Consider the following 18,201-nt stretch of genomic DNA (forward strand, 5'->3'; position numbering starts at 1 on the left):
TCTCATAAAACAGCTGCTATGGTTTTAGGACATATTTCATGCTGAACTTTGTCCAAGGTCCAGAATCTAGAAGGTTTTCTAGGAAGCAGGTGGCATAGCAGAGAGAGCTGGGGGTGGGATCCTGGGGACAGGACTTTAGTACCCAGACTTCTTGAGGGGGTGTGTCGGCGTGACAGACAGAGGGTGCCAGGGGCAGGCATATACTGACAAGGGAACATGGTCCCAGATAGGCAAGCAAAGGCTGCTCTGTCTGCAGAAGCCAGTGAGAGCCATTCATCCTTATAGGTCTCATTTAAATAGCTGCCTAGCACACAGACAGCGTGTCCTCACCAGAACACAGACACACACCAGTGGACACGTGGACACACGCCTGACCGTGTGCTCTATCTATCCGTACATTGTCAGGAAACTTCCGTGAAATCCCACCAGATTCCATGGCTACTCCAAGTCCCCAACAAATAGCTAGGAAGTTTCCAGATTAGCCCAAGGAATGGCCAACTGACCTTCTACTCCAAGCACAGCAATCAGAGCCCAGCACAACTTGGATATTTTGGTAGGTCACCACCCTTGTGCAGCTCATAAATGGGACCGGGAAGATCAGTCTCCAAACCTTCACCTTCCACCCCAAGGAAATGGCGTTCTTACCAAACCCTCCTTGTCCTTTTAAAAGATTTCTCCACCTCTGAGTAAAGCCTCAGGTGGCCTTAAATTGGCCTGGGGGGCTCTAAGAGGCTCAGGGAACCCCAGAAGCCCATCCCATGCTGGGGCGCAGTGCTTCTTCATAAGACGGCTCAGGCAGGACAGCCCAAGAACCGGGAGCACAGGGAGAAACCCCTGGTGGCCAGGCACATGGAGCACAGGGGATCCCCCCTTAACTGCCCTGCCCCTCATCCCGTGGGTGGGAACAGAGGCAAAGAGAAAGGGCCTCACGGCAGCGGGGGGCGGGAAGCTGCGGGGGCACAGCCCATGCTGCCTCGCAGGGCCCCACGCTCAGAAGGGCATGCACTGTCAACGCCCTCCTGCTGCTGCTGTGAAATTCTTTATGATTTTAGAGCAAGGGGACCAGCATTTTTATTTTGTGCAGGGGCCTGCGAATTATGTAGCTGGTCCTGGGTATGGGCTTTGGAATATCAGAGGACCTGGGTTTGAATCCCGAAGCTCTGTTCCCTATAAGCCAAGTGACATCAGAAAAGCCACAAATTATGTCTGGCTGCAGGGAGTCTCATCTGTTAGGGGGAGCGAGCACACCAGCTCTCAGGGTGGCCAAGGGAAGCAGGAGGTAAAGCAGGAAAGAGCTTTGGGAACACGGGAGCAGGCTCTCCTTCAGATACAAGGTGTGTGGGCCAAGAGGGGAAAGCGAGGCCTGTTCGTGTTGGTGGTGGCCTCCTCCCGCCCCAGCGATGAGCAGCTCCACTTGGCAAGAGGTCTCCTTCCAAAGTAGCGCACTAGAGGAGTCCCTGGCATGCCCAGCTGGGCTGGCCTTACTCACAGGTGAAGAAACTGGGATATAGTCAACAGATGGCCTGCCTGCTGTCACAGGGCTGCCTCCAGGCAGGGTGAGGCCGAGGACATACCGTTCCCACTGTCTGGGGCTGCCTTGGCCACAGGACACTTGAGATAGTGAGATGGGGACAGTGAAAAGGAGGAGAGGAGGCAGGATTCGGAACAGGGAGGAAGGAAAGGCCTCATCACATTTACACACACACACACACACACACACACACACACACACACACACACACACACACACATGGCAAAATTAAAGCTGAGAACTTGGCCAAAAAGAAAGATCCTACCCCTGTTCCATCGAAACTTATTTTAGGGCAGGAGGTAATTGCCAAAGACCCAAATAAAAAGCCAACCACAGGCTGTAAACGGCTCCAAGTCTTTAATTAGACCCCAAGAAAAAATAGTGGCGAAAAGAAAATGAATGCAGGAGAAAGCTCGCTGAGGAGAGACTATGCATGTGGTCCCTTCCCCACTCCCAAGGCGAGTGGCTTCAGATGAAGGCCACCCCTGCCTCTGGCGGGCATCAGACTGCCCTTCAAGATAGCACTTCACACCCCAAGTGAGGGCTTGCCCTGGTCCCAGGTCCTTCTCCCAGGCCTTCCTATGGCCCAGCCTGCAGAAGCTGGCCTGGTGTCAGGGTGCAATGGGCCAGAGGGGAAAGTGACCATTTCTGTCAGCCTTGGAGCTGAGGGTGCAAGCAAAGGGGAAGCTTTAGTTCTGGAGTGGCCTTTGACTCACTGAGGGAGCTCCTCATCAAGCCACAGGCCCGGCTCCTTGGCCACTGGCCAGCCTGCCCACACAGCACCTCTCCCACTCCCTGGGGCTGTCTTCCAGGCTGTGAATCCAGCCCCCTCTCCTGGGCCAGTGCAGGGCTGGGTGGCTCCGAGGTCATGTGAGCAAAGAAGATGCCCCTGAGGCTTCTCCTCACTCGATCCCCCGAACCGGGTGTGCTCAGAAATCACTGGGGTGATAATGGCACATGATGGATGCCACCCATGGGCCGTGCCACTCCACCAGGTGAGGGAGGCCCACATGGACCCTTCTCTTGGGGCAGCACTGGCCCCTGACCAGCCAGAGAACACAGGAGACCTTCAACTAAGGGAGCGGCTGGAAGGAAGGGGAAGGTGGCCTTGGGAAGAGAAGGCGTGCAGATGGAGGGTGTCCATACTCTCACCGCTCACAGAAACAGACACAACCCAGCAGAGCAGCCAAATCCCCTGGAAGGGGGATCGCACTAAGACCCAACACCAGCACGTGCCAGACTGTGGCAGAAGCAGTGGCCTCCGTGGACGGTATGGCAATGCTTGGGTCCCGGGACAGAGGACAGGCATTCCACCCAGCTGTCCGGCGACGAGCCCGGGGAATATGCCCCAGCCTGCGTCAAGTGAGCAAGCAGCAGTCTAGGCCCTGCTGCTGTGGTAGAGGAAGGACGGGAAGGTGGGACTACAACCAAACCAGCCCACAAGTGGGCACAGCCAAAGGAGGGAGAGAAAGATGCTCCCTCACCACTACTGGCATCGAAGGCAGCAGGGCAGCCACAGAAGCCCCTGTCCTTCTGCTCTCCCACAGGTCCCCTGTGGCCAGAGCTGTCACAGCCACACCTGGCTCCCCTTCCAGAGCGGGTGCTCTATGACAGTGGGTGCACCACACTCCCTCTCCAAGGTCCTCCTCTGCCCCCTGCCCCTCCTAGCCTAGCCCAGAAGACTTGCTCCAGAAGCCCACAGAATGGACTGGCAACCCTTACCTGCTGCTGCACTGCTCCCCAGTGGGGTGGCAGGCAGTGAAGTCTTTACCCATTTCCTTTCCTGTTTCTCAGAACATCTGTGACCACAGAATAGGAGCAGGCCGAACAGAAAGAAGGGAACCAGCGACCCCTCATGAGCACCTAAAGGTCCCAGACCGTCACAGGCACTGTACAGACACCTTCCCTGCAAAGAAGGTCCTACTGTGCCCATTTTACAGAGGACGCACCTGAGGCCAAGCATTTTTTTAAAGAGCATGGTGGGCCTGACTGCAACTCAGCTTGGCCTGGTTCCAAAGTCTGTCTCTCTCCATCCTTCCTTTCTCCCCATCAGTTCTCCATTGACCTCTAATTCTAGGCAGGGACAGGCCTGGCTGACCCCTCCCCACTGGTTGCTCCTGTGCTGGGTTCTCTGATCACTGGTTTCACGCACCCAAAGTATAAAGTAGGAGGCAAGCATGACTCCATTCCCAGCCGCCCACCATGTCATGCCAGAAGGGCCAAGGCCCGAATGGCCAGAGCAAGCTGGGAGGTTTTCCAGCAGGAGACGCGGGCACAGATCTGACCTTCTGAGACAGTCCCAACTCACCATGTTGGTGCGGTGGGGCCTCCCTGCGGGTCCCCCTCCTGCTTGCTTCGCTCTGTGGGGTGGTCTGGCTTCCACCCACGAGAGGTGGGGGAATGAAAAGTGGAATTCCTCTTGGACAAGGAGCCCTAGGGCTGCTGCTTCCCAGCTTCCTTCTGAGCCTGGGAATGGGTTGGGAGGAGCAGTCCAGGTCCCTGGCAGAGGCAGCGGGAGTCCTGCTAATTAATTAGCTGTCTTCCCTGGGTGCTCACCAGACCCAACCAGATGGTCCCAGCGACATGCGCTCTACCCCCGCCTTCCCCTCGGGACCACACGGCGTCCTTACCTTACACCCCCCTTCTCCTTCTCCTTCTATGCTGTAAAGCCCCAAGCCAGGCCGGGGCCCAGACAGCCCCAAAGAGAGAGGGAGCACAGGGAGAACCCTGGTTCAGGCTTGCAGGGAGGAGTTCTAAGTACGGCCAAAGTTTAAACAAAGCTCCAGTTTCTCTCGCCTTCTGACAAACCAGCTAGGCAGCTGGGATGGGTGAGGGAACCTGGGGCTGGTCTGTCCCCGTTTATTGGAAGTGTTGCGATAGCCCTTTAGCTGAGAAATCCTGATTCAAGACCCCAGACAACCAAGGCTGGCTGGTCCCCCTGCCCCAGGACGGCGTCACCAGAAGCAGAAGTTTGCTGGGTCCTCTGTAGCACCGCACACACCCCAACGGCTCTCTGTCCACACCTCCAGGTCCTGGGCAGGGTGGTGGCCAGGGTAAGGTGCGTAGCCGTGCCCCCCAGGTGGCCAGCACGTACACCCAAGGAACGAAGCAGGGTCCCAAGGGCAAGAAGCTTGGGTCACAAAGCTGGAGGCACAGCTGAGAAACTGTGGCAGGTCCAAGACCAGAGGGTAGGGACAGTCCCCTCTGCAGCAGGTCCTGCTTTGAGGGAGGTGGCCCAATGGCCTGGTGCCAGCACCTGTGTGCCGTGGATTCTGGCTGGTGAACGTGCTTCACTCTTCTGTGTCTCCCCACTTATAAAATGAGCCTGAGCTGGATAAGCCCAGGGGTGCCGGCAGCTGCTGCATGTGGAGTGATCAGGAGGAGGCCTGCTCAGAGTTGGCACTCAAAAAATGTGAGCTGGGATGGCTACTTAGTTACTATCACCACTGTCGTGAGCATCCCTCTTTTTGAATCCAAATAGCCTGTGACCCTCCTTTTAGACAGGGCTACAAAATAATAGGGGGGGGTGATCTGAGCCTACAGCCTAGAAAAGCCACATTTCCTGAACTTGTTATGCCCAAATTAAAACTAGGGAAGAGAGGGTAATGAAGATTTGATTCAAAGCTGTGAGGCGTCTGGCCAGGTTTCAAGCGGAGTGACCCAGAACTGGCCTACATGGGATCTAGGAGGCACTAACCTCAGAGGGGCCAGGAGAACTCAGACACGTGACTGGCTCTCCCAGGCCTGTCTTAGGAGGGGATGATCTTTGGGGTGAAGCATATTTACCTAGGGCAGCAAGGGTTAACGCCGGGGCTGGGAGAGGCCAGGCAGCACGGAGCACTCCCTGTTTATTAATAAGCTATTTATCACCAGCTTTGCTTTTAATGCCATTTGGGCTTAATGTCGTTAATGAAATATAAATACCCACGCTAACGATGTCGGTCAGAGGCAGCACGGGCAGCAGACGGCTCGCGAAACAGGGCCAAACCGCCGGGCACGCTGGGGAAGAGGCTGAGAGCTCGGGAAGCGGAAGAGGTTCCCACTGGCTGGGCACCCCCAGCCCCCTTCTGCTTCCACCACAAGACTCCCGGCTGCTGTGCCGGGAAAGGCTGGAAGGAGGGCAGCCAGGGCCAGGGGAGAGGAGGCCTCCCGGGGCACGGGCTACTGTTAACTGCTAAAGAGCAGGCAGGAGCGAGAGTGCTCCCACCTCGGGGGCAGTGCCCACCTGGCATCACGCCCCTTGGCTTCAGGAGGCTGGACTACCACCAGCTGGCAGTAGGCATCTCTCCCCGCCCGGAGCTCTCTGAGCACTGGAAACGGAGCCAGGGTGAGAGGGGTCACGAGAGGGAGCAGCAAGGGCCCCGTCAGGTTTTCCAATAAAGACCATCCCTCCCCATCCCTGGCATGCCAGCCCAGGCAGCCCAGCCCCACTGGATAGCACACCCTCCCCAAGAAGCTGGCGTGGGGCTTCTCAGCAGGCTTGCGGGTGGGCACAGAGAGGTCGGCAGATGGGTATTTCTGTTCAGTGCCCAGAGGCCTTGAAAAAATGGAGGCAGCCCTGCCCGGCCCGCTGGTATCCCTGACCTTGTTCCTGACCTGGCCTGGTGCCAGGCCACATGGGGGACCATCCCTGATGGCCTCTCCCTGAGATCAGAGCAGATGCCCTCAGTGGGTGGCCACCTGGCCCAGACTGCCCAGGAACTCCAGGCCGTGCACCTTGCAGAGGCCCCCGACTAGTCCTAGACACCAGCCTCCCCTTGGAGAGAGCACCCTGGGACTTGCTGCCCAGCTGGGGGGCCCACACACCATTTGGAGGAGACCTGGACTCTTCTCATCCAAGGGCCCAAATATAGGTGGGACACTCCAGCAAGTGGCTGACCTTTGCCCCATGCTCCTCTTCCTGTTGGGTAAGAGTGGAAATCACAGGTGCCCCAGCCCCGCTCTGCTTACCAAGTCCCCAGGCAGCTCCCCTAGGGTGCTGCCTCTTCCAGGGGGAGCTCCAGGCTGTGTTTGGGAGGGAGCCCACAGCCTCCCGCCTTCCCCACTAAGGGCTGTCTGAGAAAATTCACCACTCTGGGAAAATCTGAATTTCAGCAATACCGCAAATATTTGTTTAGTGTAAGTTATGTCTCAAATACTGTATGGAACATACTTTTACTAAAAAGTATTTGAGGTTCAGATTTCACTGGGTGCCCTTTATTTTTATTTGCTAAATCTGGCCACCCTCTCCCACTGCTCAGCAGGTAACACCTGGCAGGTGGAATGGTTTGTAGTGGATGAGCAGAACTGTGAGGGACGCTGGGGACCCCTGCCCATCTTGGGACAGCAGTCTCTTTTCAGAGGCTCTGTTCATAACTATCCCCCTGCCTGCCTCCTCTCCTCACTGGTCACTACTGCATGGCCCTGCACCATGGCTCACCTGTGAGGGTCCCCTCTCCCTGCACCCCCCAAAGTCACCTCCATGTCCCCAAGGAGTACAGGGCTCATTTGCTGGGGCCTGGTGGAGCTCGGCTCAACGGCTAATCCCCTGGGTGGCTCCTGTCAGATTATTAATTAGCTAAAGCGGATCGGTCCTGGAACAACATGCGCTTGGACTTCAGATAAAGCAGGCCAGGGAAGCCGGGCGGGGGGCTACTTAAAGTAACAAGACCCTGTTTCTGAACTGCTCCCCAAGGGAGTAGGGGAGCAGGCAGAGGCTGGGGCCCGGCGATTTCCTACAGACCCTCAGTTCTCCTCCTACTGGCTCAAGAGAGCACGTCCGGAGGGGAGGTGGGTCCACATGTACCTAGATTCGGGCACAAAGGGGACCTGTAAGAGGAGTGGGTGATGCTTAGGTCTTGCTTTTTTAATAGAGAGTTTGTGCCTAATCAGATCACGTCAGCCAGAACTCCTCCGAAAGCTTATTTCACTCCAGGGAAAAGCCTGAATTCTCACAATGGCTTCAAGGCCTGCAGGATCTGGGGAGCCCCCACCGTGACCCCCATGACTGCACATGGCATCTTCTCCACTCAGCCCCCTGCAGCCACACTGACCTCCTTCCTGTCCTCCAACAACAGACCAGGGGCTCTTGCCTTTGGGAGCTCACACCTGCGGCTCTCCTTGACAGGTATGCTCTTCTCCCAGGTATTAATGAGGGTGGCTCTCTGTCACCCCCCCTGTCCTTACCCCAGTGTCACCATCTCAGTGATGCCTTCCCCAGATGCCACACCTAACAGTACAAACCATCCGTCCACCTCCCCCTGTGGCATGTACTCCCCACTCCATTCTCCAGGCCTGCTTTTGCGTCTCCATCTAACAGGTCCTTTATTTCTTTACCTCATTCACCGTTTGCCCCCTCCACTAAAGTGCAAACTCCCCTAGCATCAGAAATCTCGCCCTGTTCACCCACTGCTTCGGGTCCCCTTCCCGCTCAGTGTGTCTCTGTAATGCTTGATGAATGAACGAAAATGAAAAGTGATTAAAGGTCAGGATTTGGACCACCCCCTCTTCTGGCCCTGCACCCCAGGTAGCTGAGCCCTGGACTGCCCCGGTGGGGCTCCCAGGCACCTGTCTCCTCCCCCCAACCCCATTTGATCCCGCCCTTCCCCAGTTCTGCCCTACACTGGGTGCTGCTCCCACCCTGGGCCTAGCATGCCCAGGTTCTGGGTCCCCTGAGGGACGTCCTAGGGGACCCATCTCCGTGCCACCCAGACCCTCCCCGACCAGCTGGGACTGCTACTCTCCCTGCCCAGGAAGTAGCACGGGGTGGGACGGCGGTGAGGGGAGCATCCATTGCGACTCCCAGCTGCTGCCCGGGCCCAGTTCAGCTGCCGGCAAACTCCTGGGCTTGGATTGTTTTGACTTGAGTCGGTGAAGCTGAAATATTGAGTCACAATGGCCCTAAACTTCATTACCAGCTCTTAACACAGATTACTAAGGGAAAAAAGTTGCTTTTAATTGCTTTTCCTGATTAGTATTTCTGGAGAAAAAACTAGTGATTAATTACACCTTCCTTCCTATCACCTGCCCTGGCCACAGGGGTCCCAACCCCAGGCAACCATAAGAAGGCTCAGGGTCAGAAGAGGCTCCTGCTCCCGGGGGGCCGAGAAACCAAATGGGGAGAAAACCAGAGTGGTGAGCGGCAGGACAGGAACATGTCCAGAGCTGATCTGACAGTCAGGCAGCTGGTGGTGCGGGGTGGCCCAGGTGGGCACATCCACGAGTGCCCCTCCTTCCTGCCTCACACCTCAGGGTGGTGTGCTCTGGGCTGGAGGACTTGCACCTGGACCAGGTCTCTACTGCGCAGATTCCCGGATAAAAGAGGCTGGGAGAGGCTGGGAGGGGAGGGAGAACCGAAGGTCTCCAAGAGAAGGCGAAGCGTGCACAGCCCCTGAATTCCTCCAGCATGTGAAGCTCCATGTTGCTTCTCCAACGTCTCCCTGTGGAGGCTCCCAGGTCTTGGGGACAGAGGCAGGGCAGAAGTGCTTCTCCCCTCCTGCACAAGAAGAGGGCTGTCCCCAAGGCCGTGGGCCGTTGTCCCCTTTGTGGCAACCACATCATCAAATGCTGAGAGGCCCCTAGGTAGCTGAAGACAGGTCAGGTACTGCTAGCCCCTCCCAATCCCTCTACCCTTGGTCTATGCCCAGTGGAACCCAGGGCCTTCCTGACTCTGGTGGGAAGGTGGGAGGCACAAGCGAGAACTGGAGAGAGGGGGCCCAAGGTGGGAGTCAGCAACATCAGGCAGAATTCGCACACAGATTGGAGACCAGGAGAAGCAGCAACTCTTCCCAAACCATCTCTCTGTCATGTCACGGCCCAGCCCAACGGGGCGGTGACCCTGGAAGCCATTCCTCCTCCCAGCACAGTGTCACCCATGGGTGGCGGGGGACTTGGGCCCCTACTCCCCTCAGTCAGCAGCTCCCTCTCCTGATCCTGCCCCTCTGCACCCCCACCCAGCTGCATGCTCTGGAGCGGCCAGCCCCACAGCACATCAAAGGCCCAGAGGGTGGACTTAAAACTGTCCAGTCCAGTTACGAGTGAAGGCCGTGATCCGGGGCAGGCCATGGAGGCAGAGAGCAGAAGAGCCACCCCTGCATGAGCAGACACACGCCTGCCCACCCAGACACACCCTTCCCCAGGGCTCACCCAGTGCTCTGATGCTCGCAGACACACCCAGGAAGACTGGCTGACACCCCCCTTGGAGCCAGGCAGAGGCACCAGCTGCACACTTGGGACATCCCTGTCACACCCCCAATCCCCAAGACGTTGCCAGCCTGCCCTTCTACTCCCTCCTATCACTGCCCCTGGAGGTCATGCCTCCAGAGCTTTCCTAGAGGGTTGAGCTGGCCCATATGGCTGGAAATATGTTGCCAGCATGGGCAAGAACTCACTGGGGCCCCCATGGCTGGCTGCAACAGCTTCATGCTCACTCCAGCCAGGCCTCTGGCCTGCTGTTCGGGTTGCTCAGGATCTGCCCAGAGGGGTCATGCATCACTTTGCTATCACAGCATCACTGCTGGGATCACCTGCCCTGTCCTGGCCCAAGAAAATGATACCAAAACCCAGGAGAGTGGAGCCTTGTGTCAGAGGCCCTGAAAAAAGGCACAGTGGCCCAGGTCAAATCTGATGGGGTACTTATGGCAATGCACACCATGAAGTGCAGACTTTCCACGTGGAAAGAATGCTAGGATCCTTGCCCAGGAGCTGGGACTGGAGGCTAAACTGACCCCGTGGAAATGAGGAGGTCTTTAAAACACCCACTTTCTGATTCTGTGTGTCTGTGCACACAGGAGAAAGCAGGCAGAAGCTCCACTCGAGACACACGTCACATGTAGAGCCACAGTGAGGGACCTGTATGAGCTTCTAGGCCCAACCTCACACCCAGCACAGAATCCACAGAGCGGAGGCACAAAATGGGCTTTGGTGCAGAGTATCAGGGCCAAAAGGTAGCGAGCGTGGAAGCCTCTGCTGAAAACAGAGCCGGCGATAAGCAGGCCTCTGGCCTTCCCTCCATGTGGTGCTGACTGGGAGGTGCCCAAGCCACTTAAACAAGGGGGAGCTTTCTGAGCAACCAGCAGTGTCCAGGATGGCGGGCTCACCAAGCTATAAGACGTCAGTCTCCGAAAGCCAGGGGTCACTCTCAGCACTGCCCGGGTTAGGGCGCGAGAGAGGAGGTGATGTAGGGTCACATGTCAGGGGGACGAGAATGCTGGAGTCACCCTGGGGTCTTCACCATCCAATCCACTGGTGAGTCCTCCCTCTGAATGCACGGACCCTGCCCTCTTCTCTCTGTTTCCTCCTTCCTGTCTCAGCCATGGCCTCTCATTCTGGCAGTGGCTGCAGCAGCCTCCCATCTGGCCTCCTGGCTTCTCCCCATGCCGTCCTCCGATCCTTTGCCCCCATGGCAGCCCCAGCCATCTTTTTAAAACAAAAATCAGACCACTTTACTTTCCGGCTTTAAACCCTCTAGAGCTTCCTGTCACATAGATAAAATCCCAATTTCTCCAGGCACTCCAAGGCCTACATACCCTGGCTCCTGCCCCATCCACCTCCCAGCCACTGGGACTTTCTTTCTGTTCACCAAGTGTCCTGAGCTCATCCACCTCGAGACCTCTAGATGAATTGTTCTCTTTCTGGAATATTCGTCCTCCTGCTTTCAGATGGCTGTCTACTCCCTATCCTTCAATCTCAGGTGTCACCTCCATCAAGAGGCCTCCTCTGCCCAGTCACTTCCCTCCACCTTGTCCTCTCTCCATGCGGCACTCATGGTTTCCTTGTTCTTTTTGTGGCTTTGTTTATTGTCTGCCTGCCCAACCGAGACTCCACGAGAGCCAGAGCTGCCTTGTCCACTCCGTCCCAGTGACTGGCAGACACCAGGCCCTCCGGAACTGTTGAATAAATGTAACAAGATCCTCTACGGCGTAGCCAGAAATGGGGAGCCTCTGAGCCAGCCAGGATCAGGCCTGCGGACCAGGCCCAAGCATGGGCTCTCCCCTCAGTGCCCTACCACAGTGTTCTGAGACCACAGACGACCTGCGGCCAAACCCTGCGCCTGGAAAGGGCTGGGTGAAGAAGGGGGACTCAGCCATTCCTTTCCAGAGCCCTCGGAGTTCCCAAGCTTCACTATCAAGCCCAAGATGGCTGATGCCAGGATGCAGGAGTCCCGTAGGACTCGGTGAGCCCATACCCGAGGCCGGGTGCAAATCCCAGCTGGCCTGGCTCCTGGGAGCAAACAGTGAGTGGAAACTTCGGAAAGGGAAAAACTAATGGGCATGTTTTGCCGAGGGAATGAAGAAAACAAAAGGCCTGCCACTGAAAACAGAACAGGCAAACATTCCCTCCTCCAAGAGGGCTCCACAGGCACTGTGGCCGTCTGCTCACGCGCGAGGCACAGGTGGGGTTGGGGAGACATCCAGAGGTTCTAAGACACATGCGCCTGTCTTTCCAGGACCCAAGATCACCGAAGAAGCAGAAGTGGGCAAAAAGAGCCCCAGGAGGTGTAGAGATATGTAGGTGCTGGTGCCGAAAAACCCACCAGGACAGCTGTGCAACCAACACTCTATAAACAGTCCTACTGCCAGCAGGGAACAGCAGTGGCGCGGTGCATGTGGGGCCAGAGCAATTCCTGGAGCGTGATCACACTCTAGACACCAGGAAGAAAGGTCTCAGCCACATGGTTGCCCCACCATAACCACCAAAGGCCACATTTACATCTGATTTGCAAATCCCTGGGCTGCATCCAAGGCTCTGCTAGTCCCCAGGTGGCACGGCCTGAAATGAGGCAGGCTGACGGCTTTGGGGACCTCTCAAGCCCTGGTGGGCACCACGGCACCCGTCTCCGCAAGTGCCTCCTCCCAGCAGGCTCAAAGTCCACAGCTGCAGAGCCTGGGAACAGAGGGAGGGGCAGGACATGCCTGTCCGTGGCGCCCATGGGGAGGACAGCGTAGGTGGGTAAGCCCGGTTGCTGGCTCCCATGTGGCATATGTGGGAGGAGCAGCTCCCAGCCTGGCTCTCCCAGCCGTTCTCTGGGCCCTCAAGCCTCAGCCCCCGCCCTAACACCTTGCCCATGAACTTTACCATCACCTGACCCCTCTGGGCTGCTTCCCTTGGGGTTTTAGGGGAGCACTGAATAATGACCAATGTGTGGTGAGTCACCCACTGTGTATCAACCCCGCCCCAAGAACTGCCACGTTTAATACCTACAGGTAAATATCTGACAAACCAGCCCCATTAGAGGTCCCATTCCTGGCACAAGTGACTTGCCTCAGGCAAGGGGCAATTTCAAGCCTGTATCAGAGGACACCTGTGGTTTCTCCTCTAAGAAGGGCCCTGCCTGGGCTGGAGGTCCACCTGAGAGAGCCCCAGCAGTCACACATGAACTCAGAGCGGAGCAGCAGCCTCTGGGCACGCACACTGGCTGGACTGTTCCCACAGCTGATGTTCACAAATGATCCAAAGTTTAGCTCCAGGAGTGGCATCTGCTGGGACACAGGCCTCACCTGCACGCTGCTGGCACCACCCAATGTCATGCAGTGGGAATGCTGGGAGGGCTCTGAAAGGTCAATTATTCCCACTCTTTCCTCTATGGGGAGGAAATTAAGACCCAAAGAGGGAAAGCGGCTGGTCGACGGCAGAGCCAGGGCCAATATGCAGGCAGCCTGTTCCTGGGCCAGGGCTCCTTCCTCCATCCCACATTTTCTCACTTTTGCTGAGGATGCCTGAGCAAAACCCCCATGCAGGTCAGAACCCACTGAAAAAGGCCTACACAGCCCCTCCCCTAAGGAGGAACCCCCACTCACATTTCCCAGTCACATGTTGGGGATCGGAACAGCTACCTTTGCATCTCAAGAGGCTGGGATCCCAAGTCCATTCCAACCGATGCACACCTCTGAGCTGCAGGACCCCCTTCGACAGCAGGGGCTGAGGACCGCAGCAGCTGGAAGGGCAGGTGGGCTGGACGGTGTCTTTGCCTTCAGTCAGCGAGGTCTGTTTGCCTATCAAAATGAGAAAGAAAACAGACCATTAGGCTACAGTTGAGACCCGCAAAACTACTCCAGAGAGGACAGCAGAAGGTTGGCACCTGCTGACACCTTGAGCGGTAACAGCCAGCAAGGTGAGACATTCTCGGATCCTGCCTGCCAGTCAGAGGATGGCATTGCTGTGGTTCACGCCATGCCTGACCCTACGAACAGTGCACCCTTTGCACAATTATCAGCCAACTGCTAGGTAGCTGTCACACCTAACAGAAGAATCAAGCAGGTAGAAATAATAATAATAATCAGATGCCACCCAGGTAACAACAGTGATGGGGCTCGGCACCAAGGGTGAAAGGTCAGCCTGAAAATGGATGAAGCCGACCCTGGAAACCAGATCAGACCCACACAACTGAACCAACCTTTGGGCTCCCCAACCTCCTGCTCCCCCCTGACTTTCCCGCTGGCCAGCTCCCAGCTGCTCCCAAGCCCCGTCGGTTGGCCTTGTGGGAGTCTCTAAAAATGGAACCAACAGGTGCCTCTGCAGCTACCCAAGATGGCGAATTTGGTTTTTTCACTTTGCCTTTCCCTGTCTCCTCTCTGGCCCTGTGCTGTTTCATCCCACGAAAAAGAAAAGAGGGAGTGAGCAAACACCCCGAAAGGGGGATGCTGAGATTCCTTTGTGATAGGTGTTGGGCCAAAAAAAAATGTGGTCAGAGAAAGTTGGTGCCCCACTACCAACAACCTTTGTATCAATTTAAGCAAATATTGTGGTGTTTCCATGGTGATTCCTGTTTTGAATATCCATTACACTCACTTTTTAAAGGGCTTTTCCTGTTTGCGTTTCAACTTCAAACCTGTAAATATTTTCAGCCTTTTTGGAAAAATTAGCCTGTGTGCGTGCAACACAAACACACCACCTGACCTCAGCACACAATCTCCCAGGCCTGGAGGTCCAGCCTCCTGGTCATGAGAGTGAGGTGCAGGAACCTGGGGCAGTGCTTGGGGGGATCTCTGTCACCCTCCCACCCACCCTTCGTACGGGGCTGGCATCAGGGAGGGTGGTGGCTGAAATTCCTGCCTGCTTGGCCTGGGGATTGCAGCATCCACAGGGCCTGAATGCTCCTGAAGTGTGTAAGCAGGCTCAGCCCTGACTCCACGATGTGGCATGGTGTGGGCAGCTACCCAGCAGGTTCTCCAGCTCGGCCCAGCCCTCAGATCCCCTGGGCTCCCTGGAGTGCAGAACCCCTCCTCTCCTGCCTCCCCAGGTTAGGCCACAAGTGGAGGCGAGAGCTGCCAGCATCAGCTCCACCCAGCTCTGCTCTGGGGCAGTGCCGCGGAGCCCAGCTCCCGGGGGACGCCATCAAGGAGGGCCAGCGACAGTGGTCCTGGGCTCAGATCAGCCCAGCTCCCACCCCACCCTGCAGCACCAAACAGGGTTAACAGCGGGTTTCCTGGTTTCCATGGATTCCCGCCAGGCCCCTAATGTGAGTTTCGTGTGATTTGGGGGAAGTGGATTTCCTTTGTTTTCCAGTTTGGGAATATTTTTTTCTTTAAAAAAGAGGAAAAAACACTTTAATGGGAACTTCAGGGCCACTGGGAGACTCACTCCTTTGGGCTCTGACACTCCCCTGCCTGTTGGTCCAGAATACCCCAAAGCCCTGAGTACCCAACCAATAGCTCTGAGCTGGAGGAAGGGTGCCTAGGGCCACACACAGCTCCCCACCCCCAGCACACTCCTGCTGCGGCCTGCACTCCATACCCTGACTGTCAGAACGACGCTGGGCCCATCTGAAAGCTGCACCTCACTCAGGTTCCTGACACTCCCCCCTTCCAGGCATACATGTCTCCCCAGATAGATGGTCAAGAGAAACACTCCCAGCTCTCTGGCTCCCGAGTCTGACTGTACACAAATGGTGACTGAACACTACCAGGGTCTCCTGTCCTGGCTCAGAAGGGGGTTCCAGTTACAGGAGAAGAGAGGGTTCTAGGCCCTGGTGGGGCCTTGTCTGGCCTACTCCAGCTGAGGGAGGGGCCTGCTCAGGGCAGAGGGAGCTGCTTCTTAGCTTCAGCAGCAAGAACTAAGTAAAGGGCGTGGCTCCCCGTCCTCAATCTTCCCCATTCCTGCCTTCCTCCAGCCCTGCCAGGGTGTGGCCTTGCTCGGGGACTGTCCCCAACCAAGTGGCCTGACCCATTTACCAAACCAGGGCACAGGCTCCGGGGCCTGCCATGGACGGGCCCTCCCACAACACAGGCCCTGGGGCTGTGGGAATGGCAGAAATCCCCGTCAATAGGGGCACAGCCCAGAGGATGCAGCTCTCTGGCCAGCAGGACCAGGATGAAGGGGTGAGAAGCCAAGTGCAGTTAAAGAAATAACACTGGTCCAAGAATCAGAAGACATGGTTCTAAGGCCCAGTTCTGCCACTTAACTCACCAGGGGCCCTGGGACAAGCCATTGAATCTCCTAAGGCCCAGCTTCCTCACTGGTCAAATGGAGATGTAACACCTTCTCCTCCTTCCTAGCAGACATGGTGGGAGGTCAACAGGAGATGTGAAAGGTGTTAACAGTGCCCCAGAAATGTTCTTAACTGCCACCACCCTCTTCTACCACGTCTCTTCAAGATAATCTTCCAGAATCTACTGCAGCCAAGCCCAGATGTCCACCTCCAGCCCCTAATGCAACCTCACTGAGGCATTTAAATCCATACTGGACTTAAGTCATTTGTTCATAAGTCTGTCTCCACCACTGGCTTTTTAACCCCGCAAGAGAAGAAACCAAGTCTTAATTATCTTTGCACCCGCAGCATTTAGCACAACAGCTGGCCCACAGTGGGCAGCGTGTCTGTGGAACTGAACTAATCCCTGATTTCATGTCAGAATCAGATGGGCTGGTGAGCGTCATCCCCTCCGACGACAGCATACTCTGCCGGCTATTTTCACGCTCCGTTCAGTTTAGTGCCCCCAAGCCCCAACCTGTACTCTGGTCTCTCTCCTCTCCTCCATTAATACTTTCAGGTTCAAGGGGGCCGCTTGGTTACTTGATCCTCCTCTAACTGATTCCAGTAAGAATTGGCTGAGCACCTACCATGGGCCAGGGAGCATGCCGGGAGTGAAGGGCATACCAGATGAGGGGTTTTCACCCTCCACCAATGGGCCTACGTGGGAATGAATGATGCTAGTCAGCTGGGTGTCTTCTATTCTCTGATAAGGCCACCCAGGAGAGGGCCACTCTAAGTTAAGAGGTCCCATGTCTTCTCTCCAGACAAGGGGCTTTATCCTTCAGTGGGGGTGGGGGTGGGGGGGCACAGAGGTTTCTGCATCCCTGACATTGGGACCTTCTGCTAGGTCACAGGAACCCCTGATTTTTATCTGGTTGAAAGTACACGGGGAAGGTGCCCATCATCTCCCCAAAGGAGGAAAGACCTTGGGAGGTGGTGGGGAAAGATCTACATCTGAGACGATAAAGGGGCGGAAGATCAGGCTGTGGTGGGAGAGGACAGAGCCCTAATGAGCAGATTTCATAAACCACCCAGAGTGAAAACAAAAACACAGACATGCACATTGCCCAACTTCAGGGCTGTATGGAAAAGGAAAAAAAAATACAATAAAAAAATCCACATCTTAATACAAAAATCCTACATGATGTGTTGTGGCACGAAAGTGTTTTTCACTGCATTTTTCATCTGTGATCTCACACAGCCTCTGACGGGTACGCCCAGCGCAGTAGGTAGTTGATGGTACACAAACAGAGCAAACACACTCACAATTAACCAAAACAAGGGCAGAAAATGTTCAAATCGGTCCAAGCTGGCATCTCACGGCTTCAGATGGCCTCTGGAGATGGCTAATTTGGCTCCGCCAATGGACCCCTTTACATTTCTGAGGGAGAAGAAATAGGGCAAGAACATAGCTCGAATGGAAGGAAACGTGGAGTTCTCAGAACTCCCGTAAACGGAACTCCCCGCCAGCTGGTTACATGGCCTTTCTGCACTTAAGGCGCTCTCCTGCTGCTGCTGGGCACAGAGAGGGGACCCAGAGCCCAGAGGCCCCTCCGGCGTGTCACTCAGCCCAGGTACTCCGGCCTCCTTTGCTCCACCCCTCCCCCTTTTTAATTGTTGGATGAGTTTACCAAGCTGTGTGCCAAAAACAATCAACTCTAGGGAACAGAGTTATACCAAGAAGGGCGTGTCGCCAGAGGGAGACGGATATCCATGGAAACCACCAAGTTTTCACAGCAGCCTAGGTGAAGCCAGGGTGAGGGGGATGGTGTGGTGGGGAGATACACTCCACCCAGAGCAGGGCCCCACAAAAAGCTGGGGCCACTGATGGCCTGAGGGAGCCGCCTACGGTGCAGAGGGTCAGGAAGGGGGTCAGCTAGAGACAACCATGAGGGCAAGGTTCTGAGCTGTGAGCATACATGGGCACATGCACGCCCCTATGCCACCCCACAAGAGCCCTGGGACAACATAACAGTGGCTTAGTGGGTAAAAAAGTTGGAGTCAGACTGCAAGGTAGGAATCCAGGCTCTGTCATTTACAAGTTGTGTGACGCGGTGTGTTAAATTACTTTAACCTGTCTGTGCCTCAGTTTCCCCATCTGTAAAATGGAGATAATAACCTATCAAAAAAGCCAAATGAAAGGAAGGCAGGTCAAGGTTTCCAGACTGCTACAGAAGAGGAAGAAAATTACAGCTTATGGTTATTAAGCTCTACATACTCA

General features: G+C 56.0%; 1 protein-coding gene across 4 annotated transcripts in view; it reads right to left on the reverse strand.

The window, feature by feature from the left end:
- The window catches only part of CASZ1 (castor zinc finger 1), a 144,678-nt gene that overhangs the window by 99,071 nt on the left and 27,406 nt on the right, over positions 1–18,201 (reverse strand). For 2 of the 4 annotated variants that reach the window (XM_057499711.1, XM_057499707.1), the window contains exon 2: positions 13,345–13,503. The gene's annotated coding sequence lies outside the window, so the exon portion shown is untranslated. Of the gene's footprint in view, positions 1–13,308; positions 13,504–15,916; positions 15,936–18,201 lie in introns of those variants that run through there. The other 2 variants (XM_057499708.1, XM_057499709.1) reach the window with 2 other exon arrangements.

Source organism: Manis pentadactyla, chromosome 4 (genome assembly GCF_030020395.1).
Source record: "Manis pentadactyla isolate mManPen7 chromosome 4, mManPen7.hap1, whole genome shotgun sequence".
NCBI lineage: Eukaryota > Metazoa > Chordata > Mammalia > Pholidota > Manidae > Manis > Manis pentadactyla.